General features: G+C 45.3%; 1 protein-coding gene and 1 long non-coding RNA gene across 4 annotated transcripts in view; one reads left to right on the top strand and one right to left on the bottom strand.

The window, feature by feature from the left end:
* CHCHD6 (coiled-coil-helix-coiled-coil-helix domain containing 6) overlaps positions 1-19,245 on the bottom strand; it is a 3,402,742-nt gene that overhangs the window by 153,929 nt on the left and 3,229,568 nt on the right. The window lies entirely within an intron of this gene.
* The window catches only part of LOC138566286 (uncharacterized), a 428,118-nt gene that overhangs the window by 104,317 nt on the left and 304,556 nt on the right, over positions 1-19,245 (top strand). The window contains exon 2 of the long non-coding RNA XR_011301889.1: positions 1,225-1,431. This is a non-coding gene — a long non-coding RNA (uncharacterized lncRNA). The remainder of the gene's footprint in view (positions 1-1,224; positions 1,432-19,245) is intronic.

The following is a 19,245-nucleotide window of genomic DNA, read 5'->3' as shown; positions in this document are numbered from 1 at the left end:
TCTTGGGTGGAGAGAAGTTGCTGGAAGATTTGACGACCTCTCAAAACAATGGCTATTTAGAGGTGCTGCGATTGGAAAGAAAATGATCCTGTGAAGGTGGAAATCTAGAGTCTCTCAGATTATAGATGACTGGATTGATGAAATACATCAACTTGCTGAAATGGAGAGGATGATCTACAGGAAGGAAAGGAAAGTTTCTCTTTTACGAAAATTGAGGGGGGATATTTATGGACTTGTATTAGTCTCTATATGTTCTCTAGATAACATAGGAGGAAGGGGGTGATGGGAAATATATATATTATGAGGTTAATGTATATAGTTTTCAATGCTTCCTTTGTACGATTCCTTGTTTTTATGCAATTTGTTTTTTGACTTGATCTTCTTTGTGTGTTATCTTTAATTCTGAAAAATTAAAATAAATAATAATAAAATATAAAACACTTCCCTTTCTAACCCCCCTGATTTCCTGAAAAACAGGACTCTTGAAATACTGTGGTAAAAAACGTGGTATATATACTGTGGTAAAAAAAGTGGTAAAAATCTGTTAAAGACATGAAAGAGCGTTTAACGGGAGGCTTGACAAAGAAACCATCCCCTGTTGTCATTTGAGTATTTATGGGTGTGAAATCCCTCATTCTCGAGAATCTTTCGGAACCATCTTCTTGCATCCACTTTTACATGTCAATAGAAACTCTTGTTGGAGCTACAGCTGTTTTTCAAGGTCCCAACCACAGGGTGATGAAAAGATCCCCATGGGGGCTGGCAGCTCCCTTCATAACCGAACCACTTCAGGGGACAAGAGAAGGGACTGCTATAAGGAAAGCTTGCCTGCCACTGAGGATATCTGGTAGCAAGGGAGACCTAGTGGGATGAGACACAAAGAATCTGAGATAAGTTTCATGGGCCGGGAACCCCGGGGAAACCAAAATATTCTTTCACGGGCCTACAGCATTAAAAGTCCAAAGGTGCTGCCTTTGGGAATGCTATTTCTTGAACACAGCATTTCCTGACTTGAGGCACAGCGAGCAGACATCGAACAGCTGTTGAGCTGCTGATGCGAACTATCATTCCCATATCGCTTGTTCTTCGGTATCTGCGTTGCTGTGTCAAACTGCCAGCAGAATCCAGTCCAGCCTCGATTTAAAGACCACTCACTGCTGATCCTGTGCATTTGAGACTGACTCGCGACATGGAACCATCCTGACCTAATCACTTCTTTTTCAGCTTCAAGGCGAGCGATCAAGAAGCTACATCTGGACACTCGGCACCTGCATCTTGACACACTCAAGCTCCGTGAGCCGCCTGTGAACAATGCTCCGTGCAATGGTGCTCAAATCCAGTTGAGACTCCTGCTTCTTCTACCATGAATTGTGCCATTGAAAAAGCACAAAGAAGATAGTCTCAATGCTATCCAACTGACAAGAGACTAAGGTAGTGTTGAATGGACAAGTGTCCCCTAAAAAAAGCTCTGCTACCTTCTGCCCCGCAAGCCTTACCACCTAACACCACACACACAATTAGGACGCCATTTCCTACCTTAAAGTATTTCGAATGTCTGCAATTATGTAGTTTTTCCACTCTATTGTCCTTCATACACATCAGCATATAAATATAGGTTTGCCTTGATCTGTGTATTGCCCTTACAGGGTAGGATCGTTTAGTGTTTTTGACCACTTATCTATCCATATATATATATATGTGTAAAATCTCTCTCTCTCACACACACACACACACACACACACACACACACACACACCCACACACCCCCCCCCCCCCCACACACACACACACACCCCCACACCATCTCTTTCTCAATCCAACACATGCTCTGCGTGTCCGTCTCAGTCTATGTCTCTTTCTATGAGGGGGAAGAGTTGTGTCCTCAGGTGCCAGATTTCTAGAGATAGCCTAGCTGTTGATGACGGCATCCTGGATAGAAAAAAACATGAATATTTTGAGAGCAGGAGGGTGTGTGTTTTCGTAAAAATGCAGCAGTGAAAAAAACAAAAAAGAAGATTAATTACACCAACATTGTTTATGTTTTCTCCAATCATTACATCCAGTAAACATTGTAATTATAGGAGTGTTAAACTTTTCTTACTCTGCAAAGCACTCTATCAAAACCTACAATAAACAAATCCATCTCGTTAACTATTCTCTTTGATGTTGACTCACTTTGATGTTGGTAATTTTTAAATGACTAGTCCGGTACACTCCTATTGTATTCTTTCGAAATACTCCTAAATGGAAGAGGAGAATTAACATAAATAAGGGTAGCAGTCTGCTTTGTATACAAGCCAAGAGCATTATGGAAGTGACAAATCCTATGAATCCCTCACTAAAACGCTGCCCGAAATGTCCTCCCAGGTGGCCAGGAAAAGGCAGACGCTTCCTGATCCTGATCTTGGGGGTGGTGTACTGTGGGAGGATTACCTGGGTGGAGACAGAGCTGGGGTGGTGAGACCTATGCACTATGAAGTTATCCTGACAAATATACCATTGTGAAGTTCAAAACTGTAACTAAGAGAACGCAAACTGTTAACCAAGAACTGGTGTTAGTGGATGTTGCATTTATTTTTCAACTGTGGGAAGTCTTTTTGTTTGAGTAAGGTGACAAAGCATTGTGGTTGGCATAACCATTAGTGCTATTTGAAGGAAATGGTGGATAATACACCAAGAAGAGATTTGCTAGTGGAACGGTGGTTAAACTTTTCCATTGGCTTTGAAATATCAAGAACTAATTTGAGTCATTTCTTTCTTTGGCTGAACAGTAACAGCCCTGACTTTGAATCCTAGGGAAGGGAAATCACCAAGGAAATTAGAAGGCTCAGAGACTGTGAATGTGGTTCAAATGATGCAATATTGACACATTTTATTTGTATGTATGTTGCTTAGTGTGAGGGACAGTTTTCCTGTTTTAGAGAGTGTTCCCTTAGCTTTAGTTAGGCAGGGAAACGCTCGGCATAGTGGGGATAGTGAGGCACTTTTAACATTATTTAACAAAATGGCAAATGTTGGTAAATCAACAAACAGTTGTCTGCTTCGCATTACTAACCCATCACAATGGTAATTAACACAGATCTTTATATGTGACACATTTCTTTGTGATAGAAATGTATACTTTGATCACTAAATACATATAACAACACATTGGGGTTGGTGCTCCTTACATTTTTGACAACACTTACCAGAGCATTAAAATGAATGTAACACTGTCCTGTATATATCTGTTTGGACAGCATTAGGAATTGGAAAAGATGTTAAAATGATTGTGACATCAGTCTCTCCATTGGGGTCCAAGGGCCTGTTCATACATGTAGCTTGGTATCAGGGTATGGTTGGCTTGGGACATACTCAGTTGCCAATGCACACATATCTTAAAATCTATAAATATATGAATATGATTATTTTGAGTATTGGGGGCTGTAAGTGTCCTACTCCTGTATTAGTCTTTGTGTCAAAGTAATAGCTCTGTTTGACTTTCCGTTTATCAGGATCACATCATCAATATTCTGAATTACATGCGGTCTTAAGCAAGTTCTGCAAGTCGCTATAGCAAGGTGCAGAGGAGTGACTAGATGGCATAGCACTAGTCTAAATAGAGACAAAAAATGATCTTGGTGAGGGACATTTATTAATATTGCTACATAAAGAGGTGGTGTTGATAATAGACAGGCAAGGAGTTCATTCCGTGTGTTGGAAATGTGCACAGTATCTTGGAAGGACACGTTTCCAACCTAAGGCACTAGAAATGGAGGATTTAGCAGTAAACTGGGGGGACAGAATATTGGATGCTTACACAAAAGGAAATAGTCTGTCCACGCCATAGGGTGAAAGAGGTTGAATATTATGGTGTTATTGTGAGTGACAATTAAGACCAGGGTGTGACCTTAGGTAGCGATGCCCTGTATTTGGGAAAAACCCATCATGGCTAGGGCATCATCAAATTAAGAGACTGATGGTAGGCTGAGCTGGTCCCCACTAAGTCTTTATGTCTCTAATAATTACTTAGCATTGGCAATCGCAGGTTTGGTAATACACTGGTACAAGTGTCAGTGATGTAGTTGTCAGATTGTGGCAGTACACTAAAAGGACCATCCTAGAAAGAACCTGATGGCACTGTATGTATCCATCAAACCACCTACGACAGAATGCCATCTGCAAGAGAATGCCACCCTGAGCTATTTTTTACTAAGCAACCCGATGCTGGGTTTATCTCAGAAAGAGACCTCTACTGAACAGGCCCCACTTTCCAATGCTCCATGCTAAAAAGTGTTAGGGAGAATTCTCTCCTTAGGCTGAATTTCCTAACCTAGTGAGTCCCCCAGCAGCTTTGCTGGATTTCTGGAGTTTGTTTTTTTTTCTCCTGCCAAGAGTGAGACTCTTTTTCTCCCACTCTTGGACATGATTTATGGTGTTCCTTTGACTGTTAATGTGTTTTATGGGCTATGGGGTCCTTTACTCCATACGGTCTCATGTGTTTTACTTTGTGTGCTACACAGCACCCACCGTGCAGTAACACAGGGGTGTCATAGTGACACCCCACCATAGACTCCATACCCTGGGACTGACTACTGTCTCCCAGGGCATGTAAAGTCACCATTGGCTTTACTAGTCCCAAATTATCAACAGAAACCAGTACAAACCATCATATTGTGGACGTACTGGTCGGGGCAATTCGATTGCCCCGGGGTCTGTTAGTCAAGGGGGCATGTCTCCGTTCCCCCTGATCGAGTTTTGGCTGGTGGCAGTGGAAACTACTTTTAATATTCGACCGCAAATATTTCCCTATGGGATTTTCCCATTGTTCGAGGCTACCAACTTTAATTATATAATTCTCATAGCCTCGAACATACCGCCGGTTTATTTAATTAATATTAATTTGCCGGTTATTTTTTGCCAGGACAATGGCATTTGTGTTCTCTTCTGTGACTCCAACCCAAGTCGAGCCCTTTGTTCCACTTTTTGGCGGGCTTCTCCACAGAAGCCTCCAAAAGTGGTGCCACTCAGTCTGGGTACCACAGGAGGTGTGGGAGGGGGTTTAAGCACCCTGGACTGAGTTACCTTGGTAACTCAAGTCGCACTCTTGTGTGATTGGCCAAAGAGGTGAGCCGGCCGGCTCACCACTTAGCATGTTTTATTGACAGCTAGGCTGAGTGAATGGGGGTATGCTGCATAAAAGCAGGGCTTTGGGGACTGGAACTTCAGAAGTCGCCACAGGACCTGAGAATCCGACGAGGGAGAAGCTGAGCCGACCTACCACGACGAAACCACCGGTGGAGCCCTGCGGAACCGACTCACCACTTCCCGATGACAGAGAAGATCTCCCGGCTGGAGAGGCTTCTTCCCCTGACTGGTGGGCACAACCAGTTTACCTTCTTTTCTTTGCACCCCAGAGCAGTTTGTGGTCGAACTGCCCATGCCAAGCACCCCAGCAGTCGGATAGCCACTTACCACTGAACCGCGAATCAACGGACCGGTCCTTGTACCTGAGAAACTCAGCGGCTGGTTTCTTCCCTGGCAGTGCAACGGACTCCTGTCTTCCTCCCCGACGAGATCCTCTCTTCCCCCGGACGAAGCACCGACTTGCATCCGCTGCCAGGATCAACTGCCCCCGCTGGAGTGTTCTCACCACTTTAAGGTACCGTGTCCGCCAGGCCTCCCTTTCTAAAGATTGCTACAAGGTAATAATAACCCCTTAACCTTCTGGACTGGGCTGGCCACCTTGACCCTCTAACTGGTCCCTTTCTTTGGTCCAACTCCTTTTTGAACCGTTACAAGACTTTTGTGCACTGCACCGTGTGACCTTGGACACATTTCGTTTTGATCCTCTTAAAGCGGATCCGGCCTACTGACTCTGAATTCACGGTGTTACTTTGCCTTCCTCTCTTGTTGTGTTCGTGAAAAAGTGTTGGGATCTGTTTCAATTTATTCTCTGCTTTTCTCTCCCTTTTTAAAACGAATTATTAGAGTGCCATCTACGTTAAGCGCTCACCGCTGTCTGAAAATAAGTGGGGCTTTACTTAAGACTTGACTAATATTCTTTTAAGGGAGTGTATATCTTTTAGTGAACGTGTTTTTGAATTGCTCACTATTAGTGCCTGTGTGTTTTTCTAGATGTGGTTTTAAATAAATAATGATATCTCTTTTACACCAAGCACTGGTCAGTGTTTACTTGTTCTATTGTGTTATCTTGACCTATTGTGAATACTCTGTATACTGCCTAACTCTTCTTGAGGGAAGTCTGACTGCTCAGCCACAGCTACCAAGTGAAACTGTGTGGTACAGACTGCTACCAAGTGGGTTTACTGCCAAACACCTGTAGTCCTAAATCTTTTGCAGTGGTCCCAGAGGGAACTGCACAGGTTTCTGCCTAACAAAAAGTATAGCCCAAACGTGTGCACTTTGCCGACTGACACACCAACAGCTACTGCACATATGATTTGTCAACAAAGCAGTTACAGAGTAACATGTGTCTTCTTGAAGCAACCTGCTTGAATGTCATAAATTCCAAATGCCATGGGCTGCCTTTAACATTTGACATTCATGATTCATAGTATATATAACTGCATAGTCCCATGACCATGGCCTAGTGGCAGAACTTTGACTACAAATGTAAAATATATTGAGGGGGTAGAATGCTGTGCTGAAAGATGGCGGCTTGTCTCTGAGCCTCCCGTGAAAGGGAGCAGAGCCTGGACTAATCCAGGTAGATCCATCCAACCTAGCCTGGAGCAGGAGATAGCAACTTGTTCTATAATTCAGAGCAGACACACACAAGAACAGTTTTGTGACCCGGGCCCACTGGAAGACCCAATTTGAGGCACGTCCCAGAAGACCAGACACTAGAGGGAGCTGTGGCCAGGGAGTTGGAGGCCCAGTGTGGAAAGAGGTGGAGCCTGGGCAGAGGCACAGTGCTGCGGACTGGCGTCTCTGAAGATGCAGACTGCTCTGTTTTTTACTGCTGGGGAGAGGTAGAGGCGGCTGAGTTAAGCTGCTAGACTGAGCCTGTGCCCTGGCTATGAGACACCTGAGCAGCCTTGGGCCATGTATGGTGGCTGGGTGATATACAGATTTGCAGCGCTCTGTGGAGTGGAAACAGCTAAGGAGGGCTGTCTCTCGGAGACCCTGCAGGTGGCACGCAGGGATCGCCTGTGCCCCACTGTTAAGTGTGTAGGAAAACAGGTGGCACAATATAATTGAGGGGTACAAGACTTGCCTGGGAATACCCGTGACGGGGTGGTGGACAACAGAAAGAAGCGCCTGGACCAGGTTCGAGAGCTGTGGGCCGCCTGCAGGGGACAACAAATTAGAACTAGGCGCAGTCCCCAGACGTGCACCGCCCCATGGCACCGGGGATAAGAGAGAAGCTGAACTAAGGGTGACATGACACATGGCGAAAGGTGGAAAGCGCCAGTCTCAACTTGCTTTCAAGCAGAGAGCCCACTCTGTGGCTAGTGCTAGGAGGTCTGCTGGGATTGTCGCTCGCATAGAAAGGATGGAAAGAGCCAAGACACCAGTGCAGGAAACCCTCCTACAAGATCCGGTCTTGATCCTCGCACAAATGAAAAGCGGCTTTGAGACACTGAACCGTCAGTTTGATAATCTGGTGTTAAAGGTCGACATGATGCAGCAGAGAATTGAAAAGAAGAGCTGTCAAATGATGGAGGATGAAAATTTGCATCAGTACACTAGAAGACGGCGTCTCAGCTCTCACAGGTATGATTCACACGCTGCAATCGGACATGAAACCAGTACAATCTAAATATGAGGACCTAGAAGCGAGATCTCGAAGGAATAACTTGCAACTGGTGGGTCTCCCAGAGCAATGCCATGCAGCAAACATGGACCAATTGATGGAGTCCTTCATTAAAACAGAGCAAGTACTTTCAATTCTTGGTGGAGCGAACGCACAGGTCCCTTGGACCGCCCCCGAAACCAGGCCAGAATCTGAGATCAGTAATTGTTCAGTTGCTCAATTATAGGGATAGAGACACAATACTCAGGAGGGCGAGGAAACTGGCCGAGTTCTGATACCAAGAAGGAAGAGACTTCTACACAGATTTTATGGTGAATACAAAAAGAGCCTGACAATGATATGTGGCAGTCAAACAGAGACTGATGGATAAAGGCTTGAAGCATGCCTTGCTCTTTCCATCGAAGCTTCGAATCATACATGGTAACAAGGCTCATTTTTTCCTAACCCCGGAGGGGGACACAAATATTTGGACAACCTTCCATCGGCCTCTGCCTATGGGACTTGCAAAGGATAGATGCTACTTATCCTACCGTCATGTGTATATGTTCTACGGTGCTGTGATTATGTATTCAGGAATGTAACAATCAAGCCAATGTTTTTAATCCATACAATATATATTGTTCCAGGTGCTGCGACCCCTGCTGCGCTAGCTTTCAGTCCTAAGCTAGCACACCCGGGCAGAAGCCGGCAAGCACTTTCAATTCCTTCTGTTTTCAAGTTTGAGTTGTAACCCACCCCTGGGTTGTTAGTTAAATGCTTTCAAATTGGTAGGATATTCAATACTGCTAGTTTGGAACATGCAGTGAGGATGAGGGGATAACAATGTTTTTTGCTAGGAATATATTGGTGGATGAAAATGAATCGCAACACGGCATTCATACCAGCAAGTGCCTTGAATATAAAACCAGTAACAGAACCGTATTGCACGTCAAGGATTGGGTCTGCTGAAATGGGGTAATGATAAAGAGGACATTACACGGGCCAACTGGAATATTAGGGGCCTCGATAATGTCATCAAGGATAGGAAAATCCAGGCGTATTGTGCAAGGGAGCAACAATAATAATACTGCAAGAGTCACACTTACAAAGCTCACATAATGAACTGTTTGCTAAGGCATGGGGTCCCCTGTCTTTTTCATATATCATTCTTATCGCTTTCTCTAGAGGGGTTATCGCCCTGATTCATTGCTCCCATTGGGTCGCTGCGACAGAGATCGATCAGGAATGGAGATTTGTCACTGTATCAGGGTCTCTGGCAAATAGCAAAGTAACGCTTGTCAATGTCTATGCTCCCAACACTGACGACCTGCTCTTTTCATCTAATTTAGCAGAAAGATGCTTAAAGTACGTGGACTACCACATGATATGGGTGAGCGGCTTTAAACCCATTTTGGTCTAGCCGAGGGTTCTACAATGACTGCACTGGAAATCAAAAGGTCTATGTCCAGGCCTCTAGATCAGTGTCGTACCAGGCGTTTTTGCGCATTAAATTCTTGTAAATACGACCGTTTATTATTTACATGTGTATAATGTACGCACCATTTAAGAGCAGAGGGCAGGTGACTTGACAGAAACCAGAACTTCTTTTAATTTTAATCCGCAAGAATGAAACTGAAGACCATGGAGAAGCCTCTGAAAATAGACATGTCTTTTCTCTGAGCTAACATGGAGCCTTTCAGAAATAAACAATATATGTCTGTTGATACACATTATGGTGTAGGAGAAGGTTTTCCATAAACGTAATACATTGTTTGAAGCCATACATCCTTGCTACACAACTCTTGTTTCTAATGAGTCCTATTCATTTTCAAGTTGAATCATGATTTGGTTTCCTTTCGCTTACTTTTTACACTCTTGCACAGGCAAATCATTTTTACTCATACAATATAATTTAAACTCTAATGATGAAAACAGTGTGTAAAATACTCCCACCTCAAACCCTTATCTGGGGTACGGATGAGTATGAAATGTCCAGTTAAAACATCCGTTCAACCTTAAATTTCAGTTATTGTGGTAAAAGGTACTAAAATGGCCAGTGGCAGCATGGCCCTTGCCTTAGGGTGAGTGATTGCAATTACACCAATCACAAGGATTACAGTCTTTTTCAAATCTTTTGCAATTTAAACATTCAAAACCTGACTCTCCAGCAAGTGCAAGCAGTACTATCATAATTAACACTAAATGGACATACTGTGTAGAGTTTCTGTTCCAATTACAAAATATGTCTCTGTACAGTTAATAACGATAGGTATTTGACTTTTTTATGTAGTGCTTCATGCAGACCTCTCCAACTTCTCGGCACTGTGGTTATTACAATCAGTTGATAGTCCATTTACTGACCTCTGCAGGATGTAAAACTAACACTGCCCAGCCAACCTGTGATAATAAGATTAGATCTAGAATTTAGTATGGAACCAATTACACAATGAAGCAAACATGACTTGTATTGTGTACAATATCTGTATATCTGTATCTGTATCTCTGCACTATACCGGAACAGCCTTCCTGCCTCCCTGAAACTTGAAGAGAACCATCTCTGGTTCCGGAAGCACCTCAAAACCTTCCTCTTTGCCTCCGCTTTCTCTCCCCCTCTCCTCTGTTAATATAACTGAAACTGCACTGAATCTGCAACGGGGCCACTCACCTACCCCGGTCCATGGCCCTGCCACTCTCCCCTGCACTGCCTACCTGGCAACCCCTGCACTGTGGGACTGTCTCTGTATCCCTACAGCCCCTCCTCCCAGCACTTGTCTGCACTTATCTTGCACTTGCCACCAGCTGGCTCTTATTATTTATCTTGCTCTACTAAACCTGTACTGCACTTCTCCTCTTCCTTTCCCCCTTGCACTCCCCCCTCCCCACCCTGCACTTGCGTGATCTGAATAACACCTGGCCTAGTAGGATCGTTTGTCTGTCTCCCCTTGTTCCCTCCCTGCTTCGTCGCGCCTTGAAACACTTGTGTATAGGCGCGTTATAAATGCCATATCATATCATATCATATACATCAAACCTTGGCATACTATTAAGTAGTATTAGTTCCAGACTTTCATCAAACATCAAAAGACAATTTTGCAACAAACCTCAACGCACACAATACAAGTCATGTTTGCTTTACTGTGTTATTGGTCAGGTTTGTTTGTGCATTAAAAATTTAAAAAATATGCAAAATAAATCAAATGTCCACAACTTTGGAGGGGAATAATGAAAGGCGTATTGCAAGATGCATCTCCCTGCATTATATTAGGATCCCCTTCAGCAACATGCTTTAGTAAGTGAACCAGCTGTAGAATGGCTGAAAATTGGTACATACATAATTTGTTGCTCCAAGGTTGAATTCCTTCTAATTAAGGTTTACTGAACTCCGACTAGGCAGAGCTTTTCTTTCAATTTAATTGTTTTTTTTTTTATAACGCGCCTAATACCATACCCGTGGTTGGTTTCTAAGCACAGATCTGGGATTCGAAACTCTGTTGCTCTGTGTGGTCTTGCTTCCAAGACCAGCACATTCCCCCTGTGCTATTCTCCTTTCACTTATTGATTCAAGTTAGCCTACATAGTTGGACTAGTCGCACTCAATGGTATATTAGTTCCATCTGTGAGTAAACTGCACTGCTGAGCATTTCCTATGTGTGTGGTGCTCCCACTGCTGTGGTTATGCTGTACCCATTCTATGTGAGGTGACCTTGGATCGCAGAGGCCCATGACGGAAATGTTCTTTGTGACAGGAATTTGGTCTGCTGAGGCTTACGATGTTCCAGTTCTATTTGAGTGTAGCTTGCAATGCAGAGGCCCTTCATTTACCCCCTTCAGTGTGGGGGCGCTTGCACTGCTCCATCCCATGCAGCTTCTTGTCTATGCAAGCAGAACTTCTACTGCTGTGATGGACATCTCATCTGTGGTGACCTTGTACTGTTGAGACCTACAACGTTCCTGTTCTATGTGAGGAAAGAATGATCTACAGAGGTCCAAAGCATAACTTTTCTATATTAGATGGGAGTGAGGACTCCTGAAGCCTATGCAGCACCTTTTTTATGTGAGGTGAGCTTCTACTGCAAAGACACATTCCTTCCGTTATCTGTATGGGATTCTTCTACCCTTGCTTTACAGCTTGCACTGATCCACTCCACCCCACCTGTTCTACATGATGAAAGCTTGCATTGGGGTTGCCCTAATTGGTCTTTTCTGTTTGTGTGGGGGAGGACTGTCTTACACATGCTTGCCTGTTCTGTGTGAAAGAAGCGAAGCGTTCAAAAGCTTATGCTCCTGTTGTACCTGTTCTTTGCATACAGGGGACGCTCGGTGTGTTAGTGCTAATCTGTTCCATTTGTGAGATGGTGTCTGTGCTACAGCAACCTGTGCTTTATCGATTAAATGTGAGAGAAACCTGTTTTTCTGTCATGATGTGGCCCGCTGTTCCAAGATAATTACGTGCGTACAGTTTTTACTTTTTGCACACGTCAAGTGGATACCACATACTGTCATGATTCGCCGTTTCCGCCCCTTTTTGGACTTCATGGTCCATCAGGCACTGCAACGTCGTACCTGCTATCCTGCCGACACCAGAGAAACGCTGCTGTCTAGTTTTTATGCAAGACTTGTTGCTTCCTAGAAAACAGGAGCGCCCCTGCGGCTCTGCACGTCTCAAAGCTAACCTTCCGAGTACCCGGCAAGTGCGTTCCTAACTTCCCTTCACCTATTGCTACTCCTCCGATAGTTATCAGTCCCAAATTCCTTCCTGGTGTGCTTATCTTGCTCCTGGCGCTCCTGCCTGAGGGTCGGCCGTTTCTCTCTATCCCCGGGCATTCGGTCCTGTCCTTCCGTGCTCAAACACTGCTTTCTGCACTCCGCGAGCATTACTACTCCTCCCTGGTTCCTAGATCCATCCCGGGCATTGACCATTACTCACCTTACCTTCCTGGAATACTGAAAGCTTACCTTCTCTCCGAGGCTGGTGTCCGATCTACACACTGGAGGCAGAGGATACCCGACCATACCTGTATAAGTCCCAAACGTCCAGGAACAAAGAAAGACCTCCAAGAAAGAAGACAACACAGGACAAACAGGTGAGACAAGGGCCAGAGTGTGACAGTTTGAGACGCCGAAGACTTGATAAGAGAAATGGAGACTGCTGTCCAGGACCTAATGAGAGGAATGCAAGAATTGACAAGAGAGCTTCAGAACCTCAAAGCCGAAAATGTAGCGCTAAAACAACTTGTGCTATCCAGAGACTCAGGGGCATAGTGGACACAAGGCACTGCGTTCCCTCCTCGATTCTTGCCTGGTGCATTTTACATTTAAACCCTACTATTTTTCCACACCCAGGGCCAAAGTGGGATTTATAATCTCACATCTCTCTGGAAATGCTTCAGCCTGGGCAACCCCCTTGGTGAATGCAGGTGACCCGCTCCTGGACAATTATGACGGATTTGGGGCGGCCTTCAAAACCATGTTTGACTGCACTGAACAAGTGCAGAGTGCTCAGGAAAAGCTGTTGGAGTTCCAACAAGGAAACCAAGACATGTTGTCTTATGTAACACGCTTCAAGCAATTGGCTAAGGAGGCAGATTGGGCCCAGGAGGCCTGCTTTACCTTGTTTCGTTGCGGATTAAACGAGGGAATCAAGGATGAATTGGCTAGAGTAGTCCATCCAGGTTCTTTCCAAGCTTTGATAGATTTGTCTCTACAAATTCATTTTCGAATTCAAGAGAGAAAGGCAGAGAAAAGAAACACAAACAGTTCCACCAAAGATTCCTGTGGATTATCCTAGCCCTAAGGAAAACAAGCACTCCGCCACCCTCTGATCCTGAACCCATGCAACTAGGCTCCTTGCGGGGTCCAATCTCTCATCAAGAAAGGATTTGTAGGATCAACACTGGACTCTGTATGTATTGTGCTTCTGATAAACATCTTTTACGAAATTGTCCAATAGCTCTACCTAGGCGTTCGGGAAACGCCAGCTCCCGATCTTGAACGGAGCCCAGCTTCGGGAGAAAGGTACTTGCTCTGCTTCTTCTCCTTCCTTGAACTGTCTTCATCAAAACAACTTGGTGGTTCTACAAGCATTGTCTTCCGCCAATTAGGAGACACATTCTATCCTGGCTCTAGTTGATTGTGGTGCTAGGGGAATATTCTTGACCACGAATAGGCCTTAAAGCACAACATTGCTAGAGAATCCAAAGAAACAATCCAGTCAGTCGAAGGGATAGATGGAAAACCACTGTCTTCTGGACCCATAACCTAGCAGACCACAGAACTATTCCTCTCAATGAATAACCATCAGGAGATGCTTTGTTTTATTATCATAAAGGCAGCTCATTACCCAATGGTTCTGGCCATGCCCTGGCTTCAAAAACACAACCCACACATTAATTGGGCGGCCGGATCCTTATTTCTAGGTTTCGAATTCTGTCTGTCTCATTGTTTATCCCAGAAGGTTTTACAGACCATATCTGTGGAATCCCAGATCCCTGAACAACCTTCTATATGTGTTTCCAACATTACCAAAGTTCCAGAGATTTACCAACAATACTCAGATGTTTATTCGACAGCCATTGTTTAATCAATACCGCCCCATCGAACTGAACATTGTGCCATCGATACTGAAGCCTCCACTGTTATACCATTTGGAAGGATGTTTATTCTTCCTGAGCCGGAGAAAAGAGCACTACGTGAATACCTGGACACCAATCTCGCCAATGGAACCATCCGTCCTTCTAAGTCTCCTGCTGGGGCCTCTTTGGTCTTTGTGCCCAAAAAGGACACCCAGGAACTCCGACCATGCCTGGACTATCGGGGCCTTAACCAATGCACTCTCAAGGACTGCTTATCCTTTACCACTAATTTCAGACATACTGGAAGCAGTACGTGGCGCTGTAATTTTTACCAAACTTGACTTACGGGGCGCTTACCATCTCATCCGCATAAAGCAAAGCGATGAGTAGAAGACCGCCTTCAGGACGACTGTAACGCTCACCTGATTCCCGCAGAGGCGCCGGTCTTGACTGGGTGAATGCTGTATCTTCAAAGGTGATGTGTAACACACGGTTGGCTCTTTGGGCTGGTCCTCTGTGCACTGTATGTCTGACTCGAAGAGTAAGATGTCTGCCGATAGAAAATATGGGATTAATGAACTGGGGTTATTGGGTGCCTCTCTCCTCTTCCCTTTCTCTTCTCCTGTAGAACCCCAAAGGTTAACGACCTCACCTTAGGTAAGTGAACGCCGAGCTCTCCATCTGCCTCGGGGCAGGGTGCCGTAACCAGTTTCTTCACTGGATAAGGGTGCAGGCCTCTTGACCTCAGAGGACTGCTGTCCGTCGTTAACTGCACGAACGGTAAGTTCTGGGCACTTCAAATGTCTTAAAAGTCTTTTGTAATGATATCTCTTGTTTTGCAGGGTTCCGGCGATGGCGGATGGCAGGCTGATGAGAGTTGAGGATCGAACCCGCGTGAGGAATAGAAGCGCCTGGAAGCACGTAAGTAAGCGCTTGTAGCCTGCTTCACGATGCGCACTAACTGTCCCTTTTATCTTCCAGGTACAAGTTCAGAGCTTTAGAGAAGCTGAAGGGTGCTGGAATACCCACTGGATTCGGCGTGGGAAGGAGTAATGGCATGTGAGTAATAATGTTGCCCAATGTCTTTAAACGCACCTTCTTTTGTCTTTCAGATGCGGGATGCAGCGCCGAAGGCCTCCGGAGCGTGCGAAGAGCTGGTAAGCTTTTGTCTTTCAGATGCCGGAATGCAGTGTGAAGACCTCCGGAGCATGCGAAGAGTAGGTAAGCCTTTGTCTTTCAGATGCCGGAATGCAGCGCGAGGCGTTGGTGACAGCCGATGGACCAGGTAAGAGATGCGCTGCCATTGAAGACCGTAGTGCTAACCTGTTCTTTCTTTGTCTTTACAGGTGCTGCTGAAGACTGGATTCCAGGATGGTAAGCCTTTGTTCCCTTAGGCCCAGGATCAGAAGCAGAAGACACGATGAGCGTTCTGCTGCAGAGAATGCAGAATAACGCAAAGCAAGATTCATCCATTGGGTGTGGTTTAAATAGCCTCCTGTAGTGCTTAGGTGTCGCCTTCCACAGCCACGCCTAGGTAAGAAAAGAGTTCCTGCTTTCCAGAAGAGTTCCAGTGTTCTGAACCTAGGGAGTGGCTCCTGCCCCACCCAACAGGAAAAGTAGTCCCAAACAGAAGAGGATCAGGGGTTCAACTGGCAGGTAAGTAAGCAGCATGGTCTGCTGCAGGTAAGTCCGCCCAAGCATTATGAGCCCGGCGCTTCCAGCGCTGGGACTGGGAATCTTTATGAGCCTGGTGCCACTGGCGCCAGGACAGGGTCCAAAAGGTCCCAATTGGGACTGGCTGGCACTCGGAACCGGGGTTATGGGTCTGCTTCCAAGGGAGTCGGGCAAGTCCTGATCTTTTGGAAGCAGAGATCATGACAGCACCCCCCCCTCAAGGCCCCTCCCAAACCGGGCTTCTCCGGGGGTTTGGGCTTGTTAGGAAATGTTCGATGAAATCTTTTGATTAGACGAGGCGCGTGGACATATTCTGCAGGTTCCCAGGATCTTTCTTGGGGACCGTAGCCTTTCCAGTCAATCAGGTAAAATAGTTTAGATTTGGAGATCTTGGAATCCAGGATGCTTTTGACTTCAAACTCGAGTTCTCCATCAACTAGAATAGGTTTTGGAGATGTAGTTAGTCGGGTTTGAGGTTGCACGGGTTTTAGTAGAGAGACGTGGAAGACCGGATGTATCTTCATGTGAGGGGGCAAGTCCAACTTGACCGCTACTGGATTTACTATGGTAGTGATGGAATAGGGACCAAGGTATCTTGGGTTGAATGTGCGTGGTCCTTTTAGAGGTAGATATTTGGTGGATAACCAGACTTGATCTCCTACTTGATATTGGGGGGCTTCCTTCCGATGTTGGTCTGCTCCTTTCTTGTATTGTTCTTTAGCCCTTTGAAGGTGAGAAACGGCTTCCTTAAAGGCTTGGGTGATTGTAGAATGCAGGTGGTCTACTGCTGGTGTTCCAAGATCTTGGAGTGGATCCAACTCCGAGATTCGAGGGTGACTACCGTATAAAAGAAAAAACGGGGTCTTCCCAGCTCCCGAGTGGACAGAGTTATTGTAGGCATATTCGGCTATCCAAAGGATATCTTTCCAAGTTTTTTCAGTTTGTTGTAGCATGCAGCGCAAATACTGTTCCAGAGTTTGATTGGTCCTCTCGGTTTGTCCGTCGGTTTGAGGGTGGTGGCTGGTCGAAAGTCTCACATCAATTTGAGCCGACCGACAGCAACTTCGCCAAAAATGAGAAATAAATTGACTACCTCGATCCGAAATTAGAACTGAAGGAAAACCGTGCAGTCGGACGATGTTTTCGAGAAATTCTCGGGCCAGAGTTGCTGCTGTTGGTAAGCCTTTGAGTGGAATGAAATGCGCCATCTTGGAGAATAGGTCCACGATTACTAGGATCGTATTGTATCCGGAGCATGGAGGTAGATCGGTGATGAAGTCCATAGAAAGCGTATGCCAAGGGCGAGGCGGGATGTCAATAGGGCGTAAGAGGCCGGCTGGTTTTTCCTTTTGACTCTTGTTTTGGGCGCATACTCCACAGGACATTATAAAGTCTCTGATATCTTTTTTCCAAGACGGCCACCAGAAGTAGCGCTTGATCTTTTCCGAGGTCTTGGTAATACCGGGATGTCCTTCCATTAAAGAATCGTGATAACAAGAGATTACCTTTTTCTGTAAATCTGTGCTGGGCAGGTATAACCGTTCTTGGAAATATAATAGGTTGTCCTTCACCGTAAAGTCCTTTCCCTGCAGATGCCAATTCTGTATGTCTGCTGGAGTTACCAGTAGCCTGGCTTTATCCTTAACTTCCTCTATGGATTGTGTGGCGATTACACCTAGAATTCTTTGTTCGGGAATGATAGGTACAGGTTTAGGATTGATCAAATGTTCTTCCACTCCCATCCGAGAAAGGGCATCAGCTTTACCGTTTTTTGTACCAGGTCGATAGGTAATTATGAAGTCAAACTCGGCAAAGAATAGTGCCCAACAGAGTTGCCTAGAGGATTGAGCTTTTGCGGTTTTCAAATATTGCAGGTTTCGGTGATCTGTAATCACAGTAACGGTGTGTCGGGCCCCCAGAAGATAATGCCTCCAAGTCTTAAAGGCGGACTTGATAGCTAGAAGTTCCTTATCAGTAATAGTGTAATTGATTTCAGGAGGCGAGAATTTGCGGGACCAAAATGCCACGGGATGCAACTGATTGGTTACTGGGTCCTTTTGTGATAGAACTGCCCCCATGGCAAGGCTCGAAGCATCAGTTTCAACGATGTAGGGGAGTTCTGGGCGAGGATGTTTTAAGATCGGTGCAGAGATAAATCTAGTCTTCAAATTCTGGAAAGCTTGTTCCGCCTCAGTAGACCATTCAAAACGTTTGTTTGTCTTTAACAAGGCGGTGATGGGCTGGACTGTTCGAGAGAATTCGGGGATAAACCTGCGGTAAAAGTTAGCGAAGCCTAACATGCTTTGAACACCTTTTACGGAGGATGGCGATGGCCATCTGAGAATTGCATCGACCTTCTTTGAATCCATACGCACTCCGCTAGGTGATAATATGAATCCCAAGAATTCAACTTCAGTCACGTTGAAAACACATTTTTCCAACTTAGCGAAAAGTTTGTGTTGACGCAATCTCTCGAGGACCATTTTCACGTGTTTCCGATGTTCAATTTCCGATGAAGAATAAACGAGGATGTCGTCAATGTAAACAACAACACACACATCTATGAGCTCTGTGAGGACATTGTTCATAAAATATTGAAAGGCGGCCGGGGCATTGCAAAGTCCGAAGGGCATGACCTGATATTCAAATAGCCCATACTTGGTGCGGAAGGCCGTCTTCCATTCATCACCCTCTTTTACTCGTACCAAGTGGTAGGCTCCTCTAAGATCCAGCTTTGTATATATGCATGCTTTTCTGACTTGGTCCAGGAGTTCAGGGATCAAAGGTAACGGATATCTATTCTTAACGGTGATCTGGTTCAGGGCGCGATAATCTATACAAGTTCTAAGGTCCCCTTCTTTTTTTGGAACGAAGAACAAAGCTGAGGAAGCAGGGGACTTGGAAGGACGAATAAACCCATTCGCTAGGTATTGATCCAGGTATTGTCGGAGGTGAAGATTCTCAGGCTCGGTGAGGGCCTAAATTCTACTACAAGGAGGAGTAGATCCAGGTATCAGGTCTATCTGGCAGTCATAAGACCTATGAGGAGGTAGAGAGTTAGCCTGATCCTTCCGGAAAACATCTTGGAATTCTAGGTATTCAGGAGGTAACTGGGGAGCCTCCGAGGAAATTGCTGCCAGTGCAACACCAGGTCGAGGGTGACAAGTAGAGACACATTCTGGAAACTGAACCGTTCTTGCTCGCCAATCGATCTGAGGATTGTGCTTCTCTAACCAAGGAATTCCTAGAATAATCTGGAAC

This window comes from Ambystoma mexicanum, chromosome 2p, assembly GCF_040938575.1.
Source record: "Ambystoma mexicanum isolate Mex_15411 chromosome 2p, UKY_AmexF1_1, whole genome shotgun sequence".
Taxonomy (NCBI): Eukaryota; Metazoa; Chordata; class Amphibia; order Caudata; family Ambystomatidae; genus Ambystoma; species Ambystoma mexicanum.
Note: the sequence above shows the minus strand (reverse complement) of the source record. Positions and strands in the feature narration are given on the sequence as shown.